At 35.3% G+C, this 26,690-nt stretch overlaps 1 protein-coding gene across 4 annotated transcripts in view; it reads right to left on the bottom strand.

Moving 5' to 3' along the window:
* LOC147379261 (uncharacterized) overlaps positions 1-26,690 on the bottom strand; it is a 175,036-nt gene that overhangs the window by 67,834 nt on the left and 80,512 nt on the right. Inside the window, exon 5 of one of the 4 annotated variants that reach the window (XR_015132653.1) lies at positions 18,150-18,538. The exons of 2 other annotated variants lie outside the window; for them this stretch is intronic. The gene's annotated coding sequence lies outside the window, so the exon portion shown is untranslated. Of the gene's footprint in view, positions 1-18,149; positions 18,539-21,499; positions 21,961-26,690 lie in introns of those variants that run through there. One more of the 4 variants, XR_015132649.1, reaches the window with a different exon arrangement.

Genomic DNA, 26,690 nt, shown 5'->3' with positions numbered 1-26,690 from the left:
TGGAACAGTTCAAGTCAGAACTGATCTTTCTCAAGAAAACATAGAAAGCAAGTTTCCTGGACAACAAATATACCTAATCAGTCTCCCTTGTTAATAAGTACCTTGCAGTGAGAAGGAAATGGCAACCCACTCCAGTGTTCTTGCCTGGAGAATCCCTGGGATGGGAATTCCCCATCCCAGGATGGGGAATAGATGTGACTCTATGGGGTTGCATAGAGTCGGACACGACTGAAGCGACTTAGCAGCAGCAGCAGCAGCAATGTTCTTCTAAGAATTAAAAATGACCCATGTAACACAGCATAGTCTTTACAGAGAAGTATTTAATAAACTGTAGCTATGATTATTTTTAGTCTGATAAGAGTCTTAAGTCAGCTTTACCTTTCCTTTCAAAAGTTTAGTTTCTTGGTTTATACTTATGTCCTAACACAATTCCAGGCACAAAATGCCTTTATTTCTGTTGTGCTGTTTGCTTTTGGTTCAGTCCAATCAAAGAATTTAAGTACCCATGTGTCTAGTTTTTAAGTACCAATATTTCCAGTAAAAATGTTATAATTAAGGAAGGAAATAAGATATGGTACATGTATACTGCAAACTCCAATTGATATGAAAAGTGTTTTATAAATCAATAAAATTAAAGTTTATAAAACAACAAAAATGTGAGAATTTCCAAGAAGATAATAGTAAATAAGAATAATAGGCAAAGAAGTGGCCTAGAAAACATTAACAGTTAATTTTCAAAAAGTAGTGTAGTCATGACATCACGGAGCTGGCACAGGAATTCAAATACATTACCAACGGAACAGAATTAAATCTGTAAATAGGTTAAAGTGGTTAAAGTAGAAATATCAATAACCTCAGATATGCAGATGACACCACCCTTATGGCAGAAAGTGAAGAGGAACTAAAAAGCCTCTTAATGAAAGTGAAAGTGGAGAGTGAAAAAGTTGGCTTAAAGCTCAACATTCAGGAAATGAAGATCATGGCATCTGGTCCCATCACTTCATGGGAAATAGATGGGGAAACAGTGGACACAGTGTCAGACTTAATTTTTTGGGCTCCAAAATCACTGCAGATGGTGATTGCAGCCATGAAACTAAAAGACGCTTACTCCTTGGAAGGAAAGTTATGACCAACCTAGATAGCATATTCAAAAGCAGAGGCATTACTTTGCCAACTAAGGTCCGTCTAGTCAAGGCTATGGTTTTTCCAGTGGTCATGTATGGATGTGAGAGTTGGACTGTGAAGAAAGCTGAACACTGAAGAATTGATGCTTTTGAACTGTGGTGCTGGAGAAGACTCTTGAGAGTCCCTTGGACTGCAAGGAGATCCAACCAGTCCATTCTGAAGGAGATCAGCCCTGGGATTTCTCTGGAAGGAATGATGCTAAAGCTAAAACTCCAGTATTTTGGCCACCTCATGCAAAGAGTTGACTCATTGGAAAAGACTCTGATGCTGGGAGGGATTGGGGGCAGGAGGAGAAGGGGACAACAGAGGATGAGATGGGTGGATGGCATCAGTGACTCGATGGACATGAGTCTGGGTGAACTCCGGGAGTTGGTGATGGACAGGGAGGCCTGGCCTGCTGTGATTCATGGGGTCGCAAAGAGCTGAACATGACTGAGTGACTGAACTGAACTGAAGAATGTAATAAGGTTCATGGAGTAAAGGCACAATATTTAATAAAATTTGCTAAGCACAATTTAAGTTGGAAAATTTGATCAAATTCTGTATATTATAAAGAGAAATAATTTCTTCATGGATTAAAAATATATATGTTAAGAAAGTAAAAAATACTTGAAGAAAATAGAAAAATTAAAAATATGAGATTATTAATTCACACAACCTTAAAAAACCATAAAGAAAAAATGTACACATTTACTTACATAAATATGAAAACTTAATTGGCAAAAATCATAACAAAATCAAAAGATGACTGGTAGATCAGGAGAAAATGACTGCAAGCAATTGCTAAAGAATTAATCTCCCTAATGTATACAGTGCTCCTACAAATCACTAAATGAGGTAGTTTGGTTTTTTTTTTTTTTTTTTTTTAAGGTAAAGGAAATAAACAGGTATTTCACTGAAATAAGTATAGACTGAAATATATTAAAAATTATTTTCTTTCTCAGGAAAATAAAATTAAAATACTACATCCATTGGATTGGCAAAATAAATAGTAGTAGCATACAATGTTGCTAGAGCTGCGGTTACTACTAGAAATGTGAATGACTATGAGACTTTTTTTTAAGTAATGCATCATTTAAATAATTATTATTAAATATTTCACTTTAACTCAGTATCTAAATAATTAGTACTTAAAATATGTATAGTATTTTAACTACCTCTTCCATTTCTTAGCTTTTGTCAAATAGGAATAGAATTATCAGAATTAAAAGATAAATGTTTCAGGATACTTATTATAACATGGCTAGTAACAAACTTGAATTTTGAAACAATCTGAATTTTCCTCCAAACTGTAATGATTAAATGGTACATCTATTGATTCTTGGTATGGACATAACATTGAATATTATGCAGATACTAACAGAAATGAAGCTGACATATGTATTGCTTTGGAAGGATATCTAAAATATATTGTTAGGTTCCAAAAGCAAGTTACAGAATATAAATGGCAGAGAGGATAAATTAGGAGTTGGGAATTAACATATATACATTCCTGTATATAAAAGCGATAACCAAGGACCAACTATACAGCACAGGGAACTATGCTGAATATTCTGTGATAAACTGTAGGGGAAAAGAATCTGAAAAAACATGTATATAAATATATATATGTATAACTGAATCACTGCTGTACACTTGAAGTTAATACAGTATAAATCAACTATACTTCAATTTAAAAAGAATATAAATGTATTATGTATTCAATATATGTGCACAGTAATCTTACTTACAAAATATGAACATAATGTTTGGAAATGTATGAGGGTTCACTAATCAAATACCTATCAGTGATAATATTTGATATTGGAAAAAGGAAAGAAAACCATTGATTTTATTTTAAGATACATCGATTCATTCTCAATTGTCACAGTGAACAATTCTTTTTACAACTTCCATCACCGAGAAAAAGACAACTAAATGTTTTCAGTTTTTCATTTCATAAGTGATCAAAATTATTTGGCTAGCATACTTAAACCATATTGATAATTATGAAAAATAATTGAAAAAAATCCAAAGTGGACCTGTCCAGTTCAAATCTTTGTGTTCAAGGGTTAACTGTACATCAAATCAAGTCACTACTCTTAAAAGAACTCCTTGGACAATATATCTTCAAAATAATTGCATACTTTACCATCAGCTACAAAGCCCATCATGATCTGCTTCTTGTTTAAACCTCTGGTGGCATCTCTCAAACCCATTTACCTAGTCCAGAGTTAATATGGTTTCATTTCTGTTCCTCAGGTGTGTCAAGTTCTTTCTTAGATTAAGGCAGTTCCGTTTACTATTTCACATACCTGGAACTCTTTTTCTTTCACTCTTCTCATAACTGGCACTTTTTAACTCTGCAGGTCTTAGAATATAATTTATTTCCACATAGCTCTAGACATCGGAAGTCTGAAACAGATTTCTCTGGGCTAACATCAAGGGTCCAGGAAGCTTACACTTCTGGAGACTTGAACAAAGTCTACTCACTAGCTTTTTCCAGCTTCTAAATGCTGCCTGCATTGTTTGGTTCCTATCCCGTTCTTCCACCTTCAAAGCTAGCAGATAAACAGATCCCAACTTCTCTAGAGTTTCCCTGGTAGCTCAGACAGTAAAGAATCTACCTTCAATGCAGGAAACCTGGGTTCGATCCCTGGGTTGGGAAAATCCTCTGGAGGAGGGCATGGAAACCACTCCATATTCTTGCCTGAAGAATCCCATGGACAGAGGAGCCTGATGGGCTATAGTCAATGAGGTCACAAAGAATCAGACATGACTAAGAGACTAAGCCTGCACACAGGCAACCTCTTTCTAACTTTGACCCTCCTGCTTCCTCTCATAAGGACACTTTTGATTACAGTGGGCCCATCCAGATTATCTGGGATAATCTCTCATTTTGTGATCCTTAATTTAATCATATCTGCAAAGTCCTTTTCCCAAATAAGGTAACATTTTTATAGGTTCTGGAGACTTGGAAGTGAGCAAACTCTGGGGACCGCTGTCATGCCTACCACGTACTTGACCACCAGCCTTATTTTCTGACCTCTCTAATCATCCATAAAATCAACCAGTATAGTTTTATTTCAGATATTGAATTTTCTCTGCTAATATTCTGTTTATCTTTTCCTTTAAATCCTTGAACAATTTTTAAGAGCTGCTTTAAAATGCTAGTCTGCTAATTTCAATGTCCTGACCATCTTGGGGCAAGGCTGACAGATTATTTCTCTTATCTATGAGTCACGCGCAACTGTACATTTATAACATGTTTAGAAATTCTGAGTTATTTTATCTTCCTCTGAAGAGTGTGGCATGTGTTCCAGCAGAGAGCAAAATTAGACCAATTATATTGAACTTGAGGAGTGTCACTCTAACACATTGTTAAGATGAGAGTATATGGATTTTACCCATATTACTTCTTGCTTGCATATAGGTTTTCTTCTTAAAATGGAACCTTTCTGATATTTCAATAGACAGTCTGAGGTTTTTGTCTCATCTCTAACTTGGTAAGACTGAAATTCCAATCCTTTTTTCCCTGGCAGTGGGAAGCAGTTGAAATCTCTACCCTGCTTTTTCTAATTTCCAGTGATCCTTTCTTTTTGGCTTCTCTAATTATTCCTTGGTTGTGCTCAGTTCAGAGGACAATTAAGGAATCTGGAGGCAGTTTATATGTAGATATGGCATCCTTCCTGTTTTGACTCTTTCCCTTCTTAGATCAATCCCTGTTCAAGTCTCTAGCTGTTCTGGCAGTCCCAACTTCCATCTTTTAACACTTTGTAGTACTCTGTTACTGTGATGGCCCTTAATGAACTATATTCCCTGTTATTCCAACAATGTAAAATCCATTCCTCTTTTTTCTAAACTGGCCCTCTGAACGCTTTGACCAATAGAATGTGGAGTAAGTGTTATTTTACTATCTCAAAGTCCAGGATTTAAGAAAGTGTGCCAAGTTCTACTTCACTTCGGAGCATATCAGTTACCATATGAGAGAGGTCAACTACTCTGAGGCTGTCTTACTGTGATATGACCACCCACCCAGATGGAAGGGTGACATGGAGAAGAAACAAGATGCCAGATCAACAGCTCTAGCTGAGCTCCCAGCTGAGAATGAGTACTAACTTGACAGTCATGTAAATGAGGCAGACCCTTGAGTCCTAGTAGAGTTTTCCCAGGTGATACTACTTGAAGCAAAGATAATCTGGCTCCTCAAAGCCTTCCCCAACTTGTAGAATTTATTTTCCCCTAAATATTTCCATTAAAAAAAACATTTTTTTCTTATAAAAATAAATACGCTCACTCTTTTAAAATATCAAACACTGACATGGTGGTGGTGGTTTAGTCGCCCAGTCGTGTCTGACTTTGCAACCCCAGGGACTGCAGCCCACCAGGCTCCCCTGTCCATGGGACTTCCCAGGTAAGAATACTGGAGTGGGTTGCTATTTCCTTCTCCAGGGGAATCTTCTCAACCCAGGGTCTGAACGTGTGTCTCCTGCACTGCAGGCAAATTGCTTACTGCTGAGCCACCAGGGAAGCCCAACACTGACACACACACACACACACACACGCACATGCACACACACACATATATAAATTGAAATTACTCATATGCTGGTCACACATAACTATTTCTCTTCCAAAATTAATTTCTAACGAGATCTGGATTGTTGTATATACTTTCAAATGATTTTACATATATATACATTCATATAAACACATATGTGTGTCTATATATATTTATATATTTGCTTATAAAATAAGTCTAATTATTGTAAATAAAACAGATTAAAAATACTATTTGTCTTCTATATATTTTATATACATATAACATATGTATCATTTTTACACATTTATCAACATAAATGCAATTACCTTAAGTGTTGTATTATTTTATGTTACACTCTGTATTAAGAATGTACCAGAATTTAACTGAGTGACTTTCACTTTACTTCAATACCACCCTATTTAAAATCCTTGTATGGACATGTATACACACACAGCCACACACATATTTAGGCATATATTTCTTTGTAATAGATTCTTTTAAGTGGACTGCTTGAGTAAAGAGATTTTTTCTTTTAAGATTTAATGAGGTATTTTAAGTTGCTTTTCATAAGACAGTCATATTCAAAAGACTTTAATATCACAAATCCTTATTAACACTTGTGCTTGTGCTCAGTTGCTTCAGTTGTGCCCAACTCTTTGCAACCCCAGGGAATGTACCTGTCAGGCTCCACCAGGCAAAAATACTGGAGTGGGTTACCATGCCCTCCTCCAGGGGATCTTCCCAACCCAGGGACTGAGCCTACATCTCCTGTGTCTCCTGCATTGCAGGCAGATTCTTTACTAGCTGAGCCATCAGGGGCTAGATCCTGTGAATCTTAAATGTATTTTTTGTCAACATTATCAGCAAAATTGATATCTGCCATTTCAGTTTGTATATGCCTGATGAGTGGGTTATGCATTTTATTCATTTCATTGTCCCTGTATAATTCCTTTTGTCACTCAGTGATACTCGAATTTTGTCTAATTTTTAAATTGTGATTACAATTTTTATATTAACTTTTAAGAGATTTCAGACAAATTATGTATCACAATTATTTGCCTCATATGTTTTTCCAGCATTTTCTCAAATTATGTTGCTTTTTGTTGATGGTGTTTACCCTATAGCATTTTAAAAGTTTTATGTAATCAAGTGAAAGTTGCTCAGTCGTATCTGACTTTTAGTGACCCCATGGACTGTGCAGTCCACGGAAATCTCCAGGCCAGAATACTGGAGTGGGTAGCCTTTCCCTTCTCCAGGGGATCTTCCCAGCCTAGGGATCGAACCCAGGTATTGAACCCAAGTCTCCTGCACTGCAAGTGGATTCTTTACCAGCTGAGCCACAAGGGAAGCCCTTATATAATCAATGTTACTATCATCTCTGCCCCAATTAGTACATCATTGCAGTTGAAATGTACCTTCCAGGTTCAAAGTTATGAGAAATAAACACTACCTCTTGATGGGTGGTGTTAAGCTTCCACAACAAAGTGTGGGGCCAGAAATATTACTCTGGATTTTTTTGGAAAATAAAATCTGTCATAGGTTACATTTTAAAAACTGCTTCTAATAAATAGGTAAGTAGGCAGACAGATAGACAAATAGATACATAAAGACGGGTATTGGAAGGGAATTTAAGATAATATTTCCTCTGAATTTTGCAGATATTGCTTTACTGCTTTCTCAGTTCAGTTCTTGCTGAGGGAAAATCTGATGCCGCTTTGATGATTTCCCCTTTGTAGATAACCTAGGTTGTCTCTGTGTGTTTGTTTGTCTGCATTCTTGTTTTTTTCTTGCAGCATCATTTTTTTCATAATTGTACTATTATCTTCTTTATCCTGATGTTTCACCATATTGAGTCTATTCATCTGATTTTTAAATTAATTTATTTTTTATTGAAGAATAATTGCTTTACTGATTTTTTATTATGTCTTGGTGACACTTTCAACCTGAAGACATGTTTTCCTCCAAAGCATTTTACTCCTCTCTTTCCTTGTTCCTGTCTTTTGGAATGACAATGGGAGTTCTAAATCTATAAGTATGTCTTCATCTTCCTCTTTGTGCTTTTATTTTGCATACTGTGGTATATATCTTCCATTTAATATCAAAATTTTGTTCTTTTAAAAAGTGCTCTGCATAAAAATGTGAATCTGCAGGCTGACATTAGTTTTTAGTAACCTCCTTAAGCACCTATAAAAACTAACATACTCATTCCTCTGTTGATACAGTACATACTTTAAAGTGTCTACACGTGGTTCTGATCAGCTGCTGAATTATAATTCAAGATCTTCTATACTTTATGTTGCTGAAAATGCTGTATTTCAGTTTGTGTGCGTGTGTATTGTCGCTTCAGTTGTATCTAACTCTTTGCGACCCTATGAACTGTAGCCCACCAGGCTCCTCTGTCCATGTGATTTTCCAGACAAGAATACTGGAGTGGGTTGCCATGCCCTCCTCCAGGGGATCTTCCTGACACAGGGACTGAACCCGTGTCTCTTCTGTCTCCTGCACTGGCAGGCGGGTTCTTTACCACTATACTGTGCTTAGTTGCTGTTGTGTCTGACTCTGCGACCTCATAGACTGTAGCCCACCAGCTTCCTCGGTCTATGGGTATTCTCTAGGAAAGGATACTGGACTGAGTTGCCATGCCCTCCTCCAGGGGATCTTCCCAACCCAGGGATTGAACCCAGCTCTTCCACATTGCAGGAGGATTCTTTACTGACTGATCCCCCAGGGAAGCCCAAGAACACTGGAACGGGTAGCCTATGCCTTCTTCAGGGGATCTTCCTGACCCAGGAATCAAACTGGGGTCTCTTGCATTGCAGGTGGGTTCTTTACCAGCTGAGCTACCTTTACCACTAGCACCACCTGTTAATAAATATAACTTTTTTACTGTATAAACGCCAGCCAAAATAATACATTCTATGAAGTTTGGATATTAGAGAAACATTCTGTCCATTATGGTTCTAATTCCTTAGCATAATCTTTCAACTAATGTTATCTTCTGTTTTGACCATTATCAGGGGTTTCCACTCCATTATTCTTGCCTGGAGAATTCCATGGACTATATAGTCCAGGGGGTTGCCAAGGGTTGGATACCACTGAGTGACTTTCACTTTCACTTTGACAATTTGGTTACGTTTTCCACAACCAAATTTTATATTTTGATCACTGCTTCTCATTTCTTAGCTTACTGTTATTCTTGCTAATGAATATTGTTAATGAACACTGCCTTGCTCCATCTTTTGAAAGTTACTGCTTATATTTATGTTGTCGTTTTCTATTTTCCCTTTTAATTCTGTTCAATGGGAGCTATTTATTGTATTTATTCATTTGGTCCCTTTCTTTCATGGTGTTATTTTTTCTCAAAAGGTAGGAGGTTTTAGGTGAGCTGTTCTTATTTTCTGTTGAGATTCTAATTTGAACTGGCATTTCTTCAAGCCAAGACAGAATTTTATTTTATCTTTTAAGAAACTTTATCCTGCTTATAGTCTTTGCTGCAGTTTATTCAGGTCTGATTTTTCTGCCAACTCAATTCCATCTATTTTCTATCTTATAGGAATTCATCAAAATCTCTGGCTTACTCGGTGTTTATATCAAGAGAGACAGAAAGTACTCTGCTTAGATATATTTCACTGTATAATTCTTGAAAACTTTTCAAAAATTAAACACATACTTTCATGCAATATGCTGTTTTGGTCCAGTTACCACCTATTTTTCAACCTGCTTCTATAATTGTTAATATAAGTTTTATGTATTTTCATTACACTAATATAGTTCTGATGCCCAATTCCCTTGTGTGGATTTTTTGTCTCACGTTGCCAAACAATTTTAGTACCATCTGAGTGTACGTGTGTGCTCAGTTGCTTCAGTCATGTCCAGCTTTTTGCAACTCTATGGGCAGGCTCCTGTGTGCATGGGATTTTCCAGGCAAGAATACTAGAATGGGTTGCCATGCTTTCCTCCAAAGGATCTTCCTGACTCAGGGATCAAACCTTTGCCTCCTGCATTATAGATGGATTCTTTACCCATTCAGCCACCACAGAAGCCAATTGAAGTCAATTCTGACACTATCTGCCTGGAGAGAGCATCAAATCTCATAGGTTAGGGGCTCAATCCTACAAGATGTCTCCTGCCCTTTGGTGCCAATTGCCAATTCTAAGTCCAGGTTTTCACTTGTCCTCTGACCAACCAGCTATAAACTGGAGCTTATAAAATGACTCTTTCCTTGGTTTTCATTAATTTGCCAGTGCAGCTCACAAAACTCCAAAGCATTTACTTACTGTATGACTGGTTTTATAACACAAAGTATGTAACTAAAACAGCCAGATGGAAGAGATGCATAGGGCAAGACATGGGAAAAAGACAGGGAGTTTCCTTGCTTCTCAGAGAAACATGTTCTCCAAATCACCATTACCAACCATGATTTTAGGAGCTCTATGCCAAGAATGGGGATGAATACTAAATGTATATTTAATATAATTTATATGTATTTATTATATGTAACAATATATTATAAATCATAATATCACAGCTAATAATTACTTTTTGAAATTATACATCCATATTAAAAATATGATGATTGAAGGGTGGTACTGTTGCAGTGTTACTGGCCACATATGGTGATTTTTAATTCAAATGCAATCATTTTTTTAGCTGAAAGAACTGGATGCCACTTGACATTTTTTGTATTTCCAGTATTTCCAATATTGTTCTTATTTGTAAAATATAGATGCAATCCATGATAGAGATCCAGCCCTGTCTTCCTTAAATCAAATATTAATTTGATTTAATACATGCCCAATGAAATGACAAGATTGAAATTCTACTACAGTGTACATTATTTTATTCTTGTTAAAATTAAACCTCTTTGAAGAAAAAGATCTTTTAAAATTTTTATATGCACCTTCTATTTCCTGGATGAGGTATTTAGAGTTCATCAAACAGTTAACATTTTCATGTGTTCTGATACTTGTGCCTGGGACGATTCCTCTGCTTAGAGTTCTCACACTCTTCCTTTGTTCACTGACTCACGTTCTTTTTCAAGATCCAGTTAAAGCTGCACCCTCTTATGAAACAGATCCTCTATAGTCCAACCGCCCCCAACTGTGCAACATGCAACTTAGATGTGCTGTATTCTCGCGAGAGCATAGGACTATCATGTCATTTATTGCACTGCATTAAGGGTCTCCCACCTGTGCCTAAGAGCACCTTAAAGTGTAGATCTTTGTATCTCTGATGCCTGCTGCTACTGCTGCTGCTGCTAAGTCACTTCAGTCGTGTCTGACTCTGTGCAACCCCATAGACAGCAGCCCATCAGGCTCCCCCATCCCTGGGATTCTCAAGGCAAGAACACTGGAGTGGGTTGCCGTTTCCTTCTCCAATGCATAAAAATGAAAAGTGGAAGTGAAATTGCTCAGTCCTATCCGACTCTTAGCGACCCCATGGACTAGAGCCTACCAGGCTCCTCCGTCCATGGGATTTTCCAGGCAAGAGTACTGGAGTGGGGTGCCATTGCCTTCTCCGGCTCCAATGCCTAGTTTGTGACAAAAACTCAGAAACACCTGTCTCCTAAGCTAGTTTATTAGCACCTTGAGAGCAGGGACACTGGCTCTTTAGTCTTTGCTTTCCTGACATAGTAGCAATTATTTGTACCATGCCATCTCTCTTGTAAGTGATAACTTGTATATATATATATATTATTAATTTAATCAGCACAACAAATCCTTGAGATGGCTAATATTTTCCTATACATTTTTAAGAGAAAGAAAATGAAGGCACAGAGAGATTAAGTCAACTCTCCAAAGTCACACAGCTAGTCAGTGTCAGAACAAATATTCAAACCCAAGGAGTTCAGTTCCAGAGTTTATACACTTAATACTGTGCTTGAATAAGCTCGATAACACTGATTTGATGAATATGCATCAGAAGAGTGTAAAGCATACTGTGAATTCTCAACTTTCACAGTTTCTAAGGGACATTGCCTATTATAACAACTTGCATTTATAAAAGAGAACAGGATAAAGACACAATTTTTTCAAAGGTCTGCAGCAATTTTCCTATGATATTTAATAACTTGTAAACAAGTATTTTAAAACAATTTTAAATTTAAGAAAAGTCTGCAACATGTGCTGCTTATTGGGAGTAAATTTCACCAAGTCACTATCTCTCTAAATCAATGTAAATAATCTAAAACTTACATTTAGATAGATAGTATCTTAGTATAAAGGAATCTAGTTTATGTACTTTCAGATGTTTTCTTAAATTTCAAGGGAAAGATCCACTTATTCTTTGAATAAATAGATATAAATAATCAAATAGAGATTAAGATTCAAGCATCAACTTATTTTATACTGCATTGGAAGAAATTTTTTTCTTAACCCTCTAGATAAATGCAGAATACATACATTTACAAAATGATCTGTTAAAATCTCCATATTTATGAATATTTGAGATTCATTTTTATACGTGTTTTCAACCATGTCTTGTTTGAGAGCAACAAATGGAGAAAAACATGTCTTCTTTATTCTGACAAACATTCTATAGAATAAGCTTTTAAAAAACTGATGATTTAAATAAATGTTAATTCACTTTTCTTGCATCAGAAATAAACTCATTAACTCAGTAAACCAACACTTGCAAAAATCACACCCTACAACACACACTCACACACAAAGTTAAGTATGAGTTTGTCTGCATACTGAGATATTTCATTCTAGCCGTCCTAACTCTCTGTGCATGGAAGTAATAATATTACATATCCCTAGGTTTATTTCACTTCATTTTTTTCTCTTCTCAAGCATTGTCGTAAAAATAAATGAATATTGTTCCACTGTGCATGCTTTTTACACTCCTCATGATGAGAATGGATTCGTGATAACCCATTTATTTTCTTTTCTTCTAACAATCTTTGCAGCAAGAATGAGATGCCTGGATTTTAATGCCTAATATGATCTTTGGAAGACTATAAACTTTTAATAGACTTTTAACATAAAGTGAGGGAAAGGGTAAATAGCAGGGAAGTCTGTGGTTGGTTCCAGGAAATCCTGATTAACATCCTTCTGATTGTGGTGAGACCACCCTGAATATGTTCTGAAAACAATTGGTTCATTTTATGACTAAGTAAATCATAATTGAACTTACCAACTTCCAATCAAATAAAGATCTACATGAAGAAGAAGGGGCAGAAGAACATACATTTCTTTATGGGAGAAAGCTTCTAGGACATGTCTCACTTTATTTACTCTCTGCACTACATATTCCTGTTAATTTCATGTGATTATCACAACAGGTTTGGATGACAGAGGTTTTCTTTTGAGACTTGCCCTCTCTGTGAATCGCTGTTGGATAACTACAAATTAACAGAAAATCAGAAATATTCAACATTGCTTCTAAAATCTCAAGGGTAAAATACTGCCTAATTTCAGTGGTATACAAGCACAGAATTTAAAGCCTCCTTGGAAGGAAAAATTCCTTCTTCAAGATCACATTTAGCAATGTTTACTATGTGATTAGAAATTTTGTTTCTATTTCCAAAACTTTTAAAATAAAATTTAAGTATTATGATGCTCATAGCTTTTTAAAATGTCAGCCTTTCAAGGCCAGAATGTAACAAAAATGCAAGTATACTTCATAACCAAAAAAATAAAAATAAAAATAAAAGAGCTTAGGCACTGATAAAGTGCAAAATGCTCAGTCATATATATTTTTAAATTTTCTTTTATTGATTCCTTTTAAAAATATAAAATGAATTTTTATGACTAAAAAGAAAATAAATGACATAATCTCTTGGAGTGATAAAACACTACAAATGATTCTTCCAAAATTGCATCGCCCTTTAAAGAGATTGGAGAAGAAAAGAAAACCGTTAAAAAAAAATTAGTTGGTACTGCTACAATATACACAACCCCCTGAGCTTTGCCTTTTAAATCAGCACTCTGCTGTTAAATAATAAAAGAAAAGTCCCATTATTTTCCCAGCTTCCCTTTGCTTGAAGTGATTGATGTAGAATTTTACTGCCATCCAATGGCAGTTGCCTAATATAGCTCAAGTAAATGTCTAAAGCTTTTTGATCAAATTGCAGTCTGGGGAATTTAACTTATGTAGTACACTTGGAACTTACATCAATATATCTCTGTTTGTTACACAGTGAGAAAGAAATATGACTACAGTTTCAATTTATTGTGCATTCTCCAAATTCAATTTAACAGTGAATTACTAATATTGCTGAACATAATTACCTAAATGAATAAATCAACCTAGGCTACTCACTAGAGAGAACATTAGAGCATAATATTAATTTTTACATGCACCTCATCATATTAGTTTAAAAGGTTTCTTTTTGCATTTAACAATCTTTTCCTACCAGGCAAAATGGCCTTTATTAAAAGACTATTCTCAGCTTTACTTCTGTTATTTGGAAGTCATTTGAATCTTTTTAGCTGCTACTGTACATCATATAATTTCTGATTAACATTAAATTGCATACTGTTTTAATTATAATCTCCATTCCTAAATGATTATTTAGATCATTTCTCAAAAAGGCAAAATAAAAATTATGTCTGATTGATATGAATGAGTTTGTGCTTTAAATATTCAAGCTTAGTTATTTAAAATTCCCAATTTGAGGTAGAAGAGTTGGTGGATAATAAACCAATTTTATTTTTAACATTAACTAAAACATACTACATTTTATATCATAGGTAAATTGTTATTACAAATGGATATTATAATAAAATTTGAATAGTATTTTATAATTTATTTGTATATGAATGATCCTTTGCTAAAATATAAAAAGTTTAATTCAGTGATTATTTTAAATATAAGACAAATTCAGATAAATATCTAGCTCATTAGTTAAAAAGTCTTGCCAATATTTTTATTCAACTGAATGTTTTAAAGTTTCTGTGTGTGTGCATGTGTGTGTGAGAGTGTTTGTATAAAAACAGCCCCAGGCTTTAAATATGTTTTGCTACTCTTGAACATCTGAGACCAATAATTCAATGGAACTGAAACACAATAACTTATTTATTTTAAGTGATTTTGCATTAGAGCATTTAATTCCAACTTTTCTTTCTGTTAAAACCTCACAAGGTTATTGTTTCTCTAAAAGATTTCCAAGTTAAATCCAAAACATTTTTAGAAAAATCCAGGCAGACTTCATGCTGAGAAAGATCTTTTTAAGGAGCTTAAAACAATTTGAGGAATCTTGGACGCAATGAGATAAACTGAAGGGCATTTTCTGGTATTAGATGAAATTTGAAGATTCGGTGTTTCCGCAATAGAGGAAGTGTGCCTCTTTACGCGCTGGGAACCATAACATTATAGTATCTGATTTGTAGAGGTATCACAAAGTTACAAATCTAAAAAAAATTGTGACTTTGACAGGTACGGACAATGCAGAAATATTAGGATAGTAGATACTGAAAAGCAATTATTGTTTTCAAATATTCCATTTCTCTATTGGGTTTGATTTTTATTTTACAAATATAATAATTATACCATCATTTAAATTCTCCTTTCCAATATAAAGTTTTTGGTCTGGCAGCTAGAGATCTCAGTTTTAATTATGTCCATAAAGAGAATCTAAAGTTCACTCTACCTTAGCCACATTATTTACGAGATTAGAAATTAAACCTTAAAGATAGTATTATCAACATAAAAATCAGTGTATTCCAGCATTTTAAGAAGTTTGAATAAATTTACACTAATTTTCATAAAAGTTCCATTCTACCTATATATATATATATATATGTATGTATACCTGCATACAAATACATTTCTAGACTATAAAACATTATCTTCAGAAATTTTTATATTTGGCTTCACCCCCATTACTAAATTATAGAAAGTTGTGACTGTTTTAAATTCATGAATTACAGATTCATTTAGTTCATATTACTCTATGGATTATAACTGAAGGGTCTCTTCCTTTACTACCAAATGATCACCCTGTTTAATAAGCACAAGTTAGCAATTTTTTCTCCACCTGCCTGCATGTTTAAGCAATTAAACCAAAGCATAAACAGTATCTGCAGTTTTACTACTTAAAACTCATTTGTGAATAGGAACATTTCCACTGATATGATTTCTATATCTCTGCCTATCATTTTGTCATCCAATGCAACAAATAAGTGAGACAAATTAATTTCTTTATTATACATAAAACACAAAGTTTTAAAATGTTTCAGTTACTCAAAACAGCTTGTTCTATGATTATTTGAATTTTTTTTCATTAATAAGAATACAAAGGACTATTTGAATACTTTTTACAATGCATTCATTCACTGTAACTTGGAGAAATATCTGCTTTGTCTTTAACCTAGGATGATAAGGGATACAATTCACATTTATGTATTTTGTTTGATGTGATAAAAGGACTGTTATGAGAATTGGTATAGGAAAATATTTAATGAATTTGTGATCTCTTTAGCTATCAGCAGTGTTCAATACTGTATTAGTTCTTAACTCTAGGAAATATGTTTTTAATATGAAATTAATAGCATGTAAATGTATGACATACTATTAATTTCATATTATAATACATGTTCGTATAATAAATTGTTATGCCCATAAGTATTAAAGCATATTTATTGTGCCTTTTTGAGATGTAGAGAGTGAAATAAGAAAAAATAATGTACATAGGCCAAGAGACAAGAATGGGTAAATTTTTAAGCTGTATATCCTTGCTGATATAAGTATTCCAAGATGTATTAGCTGTCCCCTTATCTAATACACATCTTGCTGCCAAACCTTTGCTGTCATAGTTGCATTACATTTTTAAAAATAATTTTGACCAAAGCCTGTTTACATTAAATTTGTGATTAGTTACAATATTCTGTTTGCTTCCCTTCTTGAAAAGAAAAATCTTACACCATGGGTAACACAATTCCTATGCCATGACACAGAAGTTCCCACAGCTTTCCAATTTCATCAGAAATGGAGAAACCCATTATGTTTCTGCAAGAGAGCACTGCTGAAGGCTTCTGCCAGCCATCTAATAAAATGATAGCTATTTTGAGTTAAACATTCTAATATAAGATCCTATCAAACCAAAGAATTTCAGAAGTACAGAGCTTGGTCTTTCTTCCTCCAAAGACAGCATCAAAATCTGATCAAGATAAAAGCAAAAACTTCTGATGAATATACACTACATGATTAAAACCCTAAGTCCCTATGGTTTGAACCTTGAAGACATTTTAATTATCTATTTAACATCTTGCTATTTCTGGAATTCTGACTGAGAATGTTTCTAACACAGTATTTCATGGAATGTCCTTTTCTCATACTGAGCTGCTTTTATACTCCAGATGTAAACACAAAAGCTTGCCTTTCATCTTTTTAAACTCCATCACATAAAAGGCAAAAACTCTAAAGACTACTTTTTCATTGAGTCTCCTATATATACCATAGATTATAAAATTAATAACCTCTTTTAAAATAGAAATCTCATTATTTTATTTAATGTTTATGTACTTCTCAAGAGTATATTTAAATTCACTGATTGTCATGATTTAATTTTATTTCTTTGAGAGGGAAAAGAACGATATTTTAGATGTGATATACGTATTGAGATGTTTGCTTCCTTCACAGGAATTAAGTCGTTACTCAAAATTTTCACCAGTTTTTAATCTTACCAAAGTAAAGTGATTATAATGAAAAACTCCCTAAATTTGAAAGTAGTATTTGCTAAATAAATTTTCATTCAGAACAGTTTGTCTGAGCTAAACTAAGCTCCATAAAAACCTCAAGAAAATTTGAAGTACCATAGTACTAAATGTATCAGTGTCACATATTCAGATACTCAAAAGTAACATTGATTTTTTACAAGAGAAAAACAAACATAAGTTTTAATATATGCTAGTTCGTGATTTTTCTTCATACTTTTTGTCATTTTAAATTTTCTTGTCAGAAGGTTTAGCTGTACATCTCTGTTTCTCTGAATATGTCTGAAGGTTTAACTGTATTCTTCTGTAATTTTATGTTCACTTTACCTTTGAAAAGATAAATGGCATACCATGATACATTTTATATTGGCACACGTATCCTAGAACGCCACGGTCATGAAACTAACTTTTTAAATTTGGTTTAAAAAGTGGGTAATGTGAAACAATAGTTGTTTCTAAAATGCGCCTAATTTATAATGAGATTTGGACAAAAAAAAAATTCTCATTTGGGTTTATCAGCCTTATGGCCCTGATGGCTACTCATCGGAGACAGATTTCATCTTAGAAGGGGGTATTTGCTAACTAGGATTGAAAGCATCACGGTGGTGGCATGTTCCCAGATTACCACTTGAGATCCATTGCTGGCTGATCAACGGAGCAGCTTTGATTGCAATTTCACAAAGCCAGGTTCCTGCTGTCCTGGCTACAAGGTTTGTTTTCTTTTGTTGGTAGCAAGAGGGGAGGTGATGCTTGATTTTCTACTACCTCTAAACCTGAAAGCTTAATTTTGGCCTAAGGAAGGAAGACAGTTTCTTAAAACTGAAGTGTTTCCCTTAGTTGCATAAAGTGGACCATAAGAAATAGCCCTTTCTTGTTTTCTTGTTCATATTCCATCTGTCAGCGTTTGGGTTGAACCTTCTTTGTAAGTTCAGAATGGCCTTGGAACCAGAGATCAAGATAACTGAGGTCCAAGGCCCAGAAATGGAGACAGAGCATTCACACAAAAAAGCAACAGTGAAAGAGACCCACCAAATCAGTTCTTAGCTCCTCTGCCTGACAATCAAGATCTTTTTGCAGCTGGCCATTGTTTTGTTTTCTTTTCAGGTCACAAATTTCTGTCCCATTTCATCTGTGATCTTCTCTGTCTTTTCCTTATATAACTTCACTTACTCTGCCATGAAAAAAAGCATGTAGAGGAGTATAAAATATTCAGTAGGTTGTGAAATAAAAGATTTGACTGTAAAGTAATATAGAAATAATGGAAGATAGGATAAAAAATTAAGTATTCCATTACTGAGAGATCTGAATGACAGCATATGCCTAAATTAGACTTTAAAGAACCACTAAAAGTTGCTTGAGTATGATGTTTGTATTTCCCACTTTGGTGTGGCTTGTTTTCAAAATGGATCATATATATTTTATATCAGAGATTATAATTTTTAATATATTTTGCATCAACATCTTGATTTTCATATCTCAAATGTGCAGTGCCTGTCCAACAAACTCTTCTGGAACAGAATGATGGCTGAATAAGACCAACTGTAATATTTAGTAAACTAACAGTATGCATTGTGACACATCATTCTCACAAATCTTAATTGTTAATATTAAAATGTAAATGAATGGCATTTATTCAAATAATTCATTCTAAAATCAACCACATTCATCTCATACAAAATAACTAGTTCAGTGATAAAATTATTGAGAGTAGAATATTTTTTGCTACTAAAAGTCACTCAGTTGTGTCCAACTCTTTGCAACCCCGTGAACTGCAGCAAGCCAGGCCTCCCTGTCCATCACCAACTCCCGGAGTCCACCCAAACCCATGTCCATTGAGTTGGTGATGCCATCCAACCATCTCATCCTCTGTCGTCCCCTTCTCCTGCCCTCAATCTTTCCTAGCATCAGGGTCTTTTCCAATAAGTCAGCTCTTCGCATGAGGTGGCCAAAGTACTGGAGTTTCAGCTTTAACATCAGTCCTTCCAAAGAACACCCAGGACTGATCTCCTTTAGGATTGACTGGTTGGGTCTTCTTGCAGTCCAAGGGACTCTCAAGAGTCTTCTCCAACACCACAGAAGAAAAGCATTGATTCTTCTGCGCTCAGCTTTCTTTATAGTCCAACTCTCACATCCATACAGCACTACTGGAAAAACCATAGCCTCGACTAGATGGACCTTTGTTGACAAAGTAATGTCTCTGCTTTCTAATATGCTGTCTAGGTTGGTCATAACTTTCCTTCCAAGGAGTAAGCGTCTTTTAATTTCATAACTGCAGTGATTTTGGAGCTCAGAAAAATAAAGCCAACCATTCTTTCTGCTGTTTCCCCATCTATTTCCCATGAAGCAGTGGGACCAGACACCATGATCTTAGTTTTCTGAATGTTGAGATTTAAGCCAACTTTTTCACTCTCCTCTCACTTTCATCAAGAGGCTCTTTGGTTCTTCTTCACTTTCTGCCATAAGAATGGTGTCATCTGCATATCTGAGGTTATTGATATTTCTCCCGGCAATCTTGATTCCAGCTTGTGTTTTTTCCAGTCCAGCATTTCTCATGATGTAATCTGCATATAAGTTAAATAAGTAGGGTAGCAATAAGTGTGTCTAGAATCATCAAAATGTTGAAGTGCCAATGTATCTGTAACGGACAGTGTGTCCAGGCCATAGAAACTTTCTATTGAAGATGGCCTACACAGTCTGCTGTAGGGACTTTTAAGGAATGTTTCCTTAAATTTTCAACCTGGTATGGTTTTATATGATCACACTGTTCCTATAAAAATACACATACTCAGCTAAACATGGTGAATATCACTGCTTCATATAAGAAGGGTCACTGAAATACACTGTCTACTCAATGAATCATGGTTTTGCCAAGGCCACCAGAATGTTTGTTTATCAGGTGACAACAGTAATAGCAACAGTTTATTGAGCATTTACTAGAAATCAAACATCAAAGACAGACTTAGAGACAAAAAGTACTTGGGAAAAAAATAAGTTCACTTGCAGAAAAGTTTTCATCAGATTGCAGATTTTAGCAAAACTAGTAAAATTTTAAAGATATAAAATCAGCCAGGCATTTATCAAATTTGTAGTGAGTGTTCATGGCAGAAAATCAGTAATTTTCTTACATGATTATCATATTAACAGAGATCGTCACATATCAGCAGCATCACATTAGAAAGATCAGAATGAAATTACTTTTGTTAGAGAGTCATTCCCAAGAAAGCTCCAGATTTGGTTCAGTTTGAGTCTAGAACTAGACAGAATCTTTCTGTTTTCTGTTGTTGTCATTATTGTTTACTCACTTTGTTTCTGTTTACCTTTTCTCTTTCCCTGATATAGAATATGATGTGAACCTTTCTTCTGTAAGGGGGGCAGGGCAGAGATTATTTCTTCACAGACATGATACTGGACCTTAATTCACTTAAATTTAACAGTAAGCCTATGATGTTCACAGGGTGCTATTTACTCACTGAATTTAAAACTACACTCGAGGTGAAGTTTAATTTGAATGAGTAATACATTACTCTTGGTAAATAATTTAGTCATCCCCCTTGAGAATGATCTAAAATGCCAGCACCCACTTGTACTATATGTATGGTCAATATTATTTTCTGTTTGAGACTCATGATGAGATTATAGGAAAATTAGAAACTAATTAAGCATATAGAACCAAACTTTTCACTCCCTAGTCCATTATATGCAGCCTATTACTCCTCCAGGAGCTTCTTAAACTTCACTTTAACAAGCTGGAAACACATTATGAAGATGAATGTATCAAGGTTCTAATACATATTTGCATATGATTAACAAAGCCAGAATAAAACACTCGCAGAACTATACTTGGTAGCATGTGGTCCTTTTTCTTCTGAGATATCTCTTCCATGCCTATTTGTTAATAATAATTATTAACAGTATATTGATAATTAAATATATATCAAAAATATTATATTGATAATATAGCTTTGTACATTAAACTATCTTTAATATTATTGAAAAATTAGTTTAAGAAACTGAATGAAAATAGAAAACTGTTTGTATTATGTCAATTTTACATATTTAAGAGACACACTTTATTTTTTTCTTTCAAAAACATTCAATAATTAATTGTCTAACGCACTAAGACCTCCTTTTGAGCTTGGGCCAATAAGTGGATCAAATTCATATGTGAATGGCCTTTATTTGTTCATTAATAATTAAAGTGTTAGCATTTTTTGAGAATTCATAAGTTAAGGTCTAGTAGAACCAGGACTGCATTGATTATAAAATGAAAATTAACTTTTGTCTTGCTCACGTTTACATTTTTCCTTTTCATCCCATGTGGTAGAGGATGACATAGTAGAGGACTCTGGGCCTGGATATTAATATTAATATTGGAGTGGGGAACACAGAGAGCAAATGGGCTAAACCAGGCTGTTACTGAGTCCTGGAATTTCCACTGCCTTCTGGGATGCCTCCGATGCACCCCTGTTCTCCATCCTCACAGCCTCTATGAGAATTCCAGAAGTATTAAAATAATCTCTTCACTTCTCACTGGTCTGTCTCCAGGTCCTTTTCATCACCATCTCTTTTCCACATTAACAACAAAGGTTATTTCTAAAACAAGATAAAATCAAATTTAATTTCCCTTTCTAAAAACCACTGATTGAGTAAGTGCACAGTTTCAAAGTACCTAATCTCCATTTTCACTTTTCAACTTTCACCACCAGTATCCTTCTCTACCATGCGTGGTTTGGTTCATATATCCTCTGATCTATTTTCTCTTCTTACATCTTCCCTCCTCTTCTCCAGTGGGTCCCTATGTTCTATAGCCCCAAACATTCTCTTTCCAGTGTTTAGGACATGACTAAACCTCTTTCCCCCTCCACATTATTAAATTTTAATGTCTTTAAAATGTAGAAATGATTCCTTGTTTTTGAAGATTTTTTAACCTTGAGTAAAATTAATCTTTTATTTCTCTGTACGTTTATTTCTCTCTCCCTCCTTCTCTCCCTTCCTCCTTGTCTCTCCCTCTCAGGAGTGAATAGACAGGTTGTATTGCGCTTATCTTCCTATAATACTTAAGCAAGTCACGGTGTATGCTAATGAAAGGATGAAACAATATATTCTCAAAGGTCATTTGCCTGTTTAAAGAGTGAGGTAAAGTGTTAGTCACTCAGTTGTATCCAATTCTTTGCAACCCCACGGACTGTAGCCCACAAGGCTCCTCTGTCCATGGAATTCTCCAGGCAAGAATACTGGAGTGGGTTGCCATTTCCTTCTCTAGGGGATCTTCCCTATCCAGGGATCCGACCTGGGTCTCCCTCACTTCAGGCAGATTATTTACTGTCTGAGCCACCTGAGAAGCCCATAAAGAGTGAAGGACTGCCCAAGCAAATAATAAACAAAGGGAAGAGAGTCACAAAGGCAGAGCCACACAGCATCAGTGACAAGGAGATCTGTCTTTGTTGTCATTCACCCAGAAAACTAAAGTTCTCATATGAATACAGGGTTTATTCTAGTGGCTCAGATGGGAAAGCGTCTATCTGCAATGCAGGAGACCCGGGTTCGATCCCTGGGTTGGGAAGATCCCCTGGAGAAGGAAATAGCAGCCCACTCCAATATTCTTGCCTGGAAAATCCCATGGACTGTGGAGCCTGGTAGGCTACCGTCCACGAGGTCGCAAAGAGTTGGACACGACTGAGCGACTTCACTTTCAGTTTCATGGTGAAAGTAGTTCAACCATAATAAAGTGTTGGGTAAACTTATTCCAAGGCATTCAGAGGTTTAAGTTATATGCAAACATTACATTTCCAAGTGAGTAAAGCTAAAATTTTAAGTATTCCAAATATGAGAATAGTGTCTTTTATATAAAATAAAGCAGTGCAATTAAAATACTTACTTATATTTTCATCATGGCTGCTACCAAGATCATCATCACTGTTCTTGTTAATGTTAGTTACTTTGGATTCCACTGTATAGGCTTAATCTAATGCTTGCTTGAGTTAAAGAATGTGTCAGTTGGGCTATGGCCTCAATAATGCTGTATGATCACCCATTCCAGAACATGGTAGCATTTTTTAGAAAGCATATATAGTCGACCCTTAAACAACATAGGTTTGAACTATAAGGGTCCACTTATACCCAGATTTGTTTTTTTCAATAAATACATACAGCAGATCCCAGGTTGGCTGAGTCTGTGTATGGAGGTTGGACTGTGGGACTTGAGCACCCATGGATTTTAGTATCTTCAGTAGGTTCCAGAACCGATTCCCCACAAATACCCAGGGAGGCTATTTCTTGCCTTTGCTCCACAGATTGGCTGCAGTTTGACTAATCTAAACTGGGTTTGGTTTTATCTCAGTTTTCTGCATTATGTCCTCTTTAAACCAACAGCTAACCAAGTTATTTTCTTCTCATGAAGAAAGACAGGAAGGTAAGAGGGCAAGTTACACTTCCCAGCATATTTCCCTGCTTGTGTTCCATTTGCTAATATCACACTGATGCCTGGCCAGAGTCTAGGAGGTAGGAGATATAATTCTGTCATGAAAAGGGTGAATATTTACTGAACAATAAAATTATTGCTAATTTCATCTGACTAAAGGTAGGCAACGAATACTCAGATTACATGTGAGTACAATATACACGTTGCATATATTCCCTCTCCTCCAAAAATCTATACCTTGTGAGCCTCTTCCTTGCTTCTGATTTTAGAGGTGATCATTCCTCCCAACCTCTCCTAACTTCCTTTAGGGTCAAAGTGAATTGTGCCTTGACCGTAAAGGTTTATTGGTCTTGTATCTTTCAGTAAAGAATCTGCCTACAATGCAGGAGATGCAGGTTCGACCCCTATTTGAATTCCAGAGGAGAGCTAGCAAGCTAAGTCTGCTGCTGCTGCTGCTAAGTCGCTTCAGTCGTGTCCGACTCTGTGCAACCCCATAGACAGCAGCCCACCAGGCTCCCTGGTCCCTGGGATTCTCCAGGCAAGAACACTGGAGTGGGTTGCCATTTCCTTCTCCAATGCATGAAAGTGAAAAGTGAAAGTGAAGTCACTCAGTTGTTCCAATTCCTCCGTCCATGGGATTTTCCAGGCAAGAGTACTGGAGTGGGGTGCTGGGTCACAAAATCAAACCATGACTTAGCGACTAAATAATAATCTTGCAATTTGTAATTTTAAAGGTTGCTATGCGTGTTACTAGTATGTGTGGCATTATTTTTATGAGAAAACATATACTGTATTTACAAATGCCTGCGTGCTAAGTCGCTTCAGTCCTGTCTGACTCTTTGCGACCCTATGGGCTGTAGCCCACCAGTCTCCTCTGTCCATGGGGATTCTCCAGGTGAGAATACTGGAGTGGGTTGCCATGACCTTCTCCAGGGGATCTTTCTGACCCAGGTATCGAATCCAGGTCTCCTGCACCTCCTGCACTGCAGGCAGATTCTTTTCTGCTGAGCCACCAGGGAAGCCCCTATATATACATATAAACATATAATATATATATATAATTTATTTAACTAAATACAATCAATGGCTAATTTGTTACCTAGTATTATAATTTAAGTAAACCATGAAAAATTGGAGAAGTTATCAACATAAGTAGTAAATATTTCTGGTCAAATGCAAGGTAATTTGATCTGTTAACAAGATATGTTTCTTATTGAAATAAGAAACATAAGGACTTACTTATGAGGAATTTTATTCTCAATGACCAAAAACAGTTATCAAAAAGATCAGAATATAATACTACACTAATTCCATATGATAGGTTTTGACATTAATTTGTCTTCTAATTCTAAATTGCCTTCCTATTTTAATAAAGATATGCATAGCAACCTAATCTGTTTTCTACCTTTTTTAGGACTTGTTTTAATAATGGCCCAGAAAATTAAATTTATGTATTTAATAGTATTATTGTAGTCTCATTTTTATAAGTAGGCTTAGTGTCATTTAAATGATGATACATAATATGCAGACACAAGAATAGTCTCGAGCCTTTACTAATTTTGCTTAGCTGTTATGTATAGTTTCTTGTAACTAAAGAGCCTGGAATTAATCAACACATCATAGATTTAGAGAATTAAATATCCCAAATGAGAGGAATATATTTCCCAGATCCGAGATCAAATAAGTTACCATGGAAAATTATTAACAAAGGTCTCATTTAAGAGGATTTCAGACACTAAACTATGCTTAGTAGGATTAGTAGCATAATGCAGTACAAGGGCACTGAATAAGACTTTATGATTAATGTTTTGTAGTGGATGCAGGTAGGCTCTTGATTCTTGCAGCAAGAACTGTGCCCCACTCAAATGTGAGTGAATTGCAGGGAGGCACTGTGGTTTTAGAGGAAAACCTGACAAGTAGAATCAACACACGGGCAGAGTCCCAGATTTGCCTGCAATGTTCTATGATCTATCACAAAGTGGTTATAAAATGATAAGAGCAGACAGCCTATCTTTTCTTGAATTTGATGTCACAACTAAAACATTATCTTAAATTTAGCTGTTCTTACTCTAAATGGTTAAATTCACTGTTGTTCAAGATTTAAAATTTAATCCGAAGATTCTTTAACATTACAAAGAAACATAAAGTTACCCTAAGTTAAAATCGATTAATGGACATTGAAATAACTACAAAGACCTCTGAAATTCTTCTTTAGGTTGGAATAAGTGAAAATATTTCAGGATTTCCTTTTGGTTTGTGCTCCTTACTCCATTAGGAGTCCCAAGGAGTAAAGGAATCAAGACAGATTTACTTTTGCTATAAAAAGTATGCACTTTTCATTGGAGGCAATGAATTTCTGAAAGAAGAAAATTTCTAATTCCTAAATACCTGACTAGTGGCATCATTTTTCATATATAAGCCTTTTTTCACTCATCATGAATTATTCATGAACCTACCTTAATTTTAATTACCAACCTAACAGACTTAAAAATCACACTGTACCTAAAAATATAAACTGTATCACACTGAAGTTGAGAATGCATTATTCTTTATACATAATTGCTATCATGCTGAGGTTGGGTTGCCACCTTTTCCTGTGAAACCACGAAGAGGTTCTGCATGTATGCCTTCAACATATGCACATGTTGGTTAAAAACAGACCCTTTTGGCAACCTTCTGTCTTCTAATACTTTTCATCCTAGAAGGTTTATTAGTTTTTACTTTACAGAACGATTCAGCAGTTACTGCTACTAAATAGAAGACTTCTCACCAGATAATTGAGTCGGTAATTCACAGGGAGGACAGAAACTAGGGCTTTAAATACTGCAAGTTAGAGGTCCTTCTAGGAGTTATTAGTAGCTCTAAAGCTCTGGCATAGTTCGCTAGAAATGAAGTAGATCCA

The sequence above is a fragment of the Bos grunniens genome, chromosome 1, assembly GCF_055505025.1.
Source record: "Bos grunniens cultivar Pamir isolate PY7600 chromosome 1, Bosgru_T2T1.0, whole genome shotgun sequence".
Lineage (NCBI taxonomy): Eukaryota > Metazoa > Chordata > Mammalia > Artiodactyla > Bovidae > Bos > Bos grunniens.
Note: the sequence above shows the minus strand (reverse complement) of the source record. Positions and strands in the feature narration are given on the sequence as shown.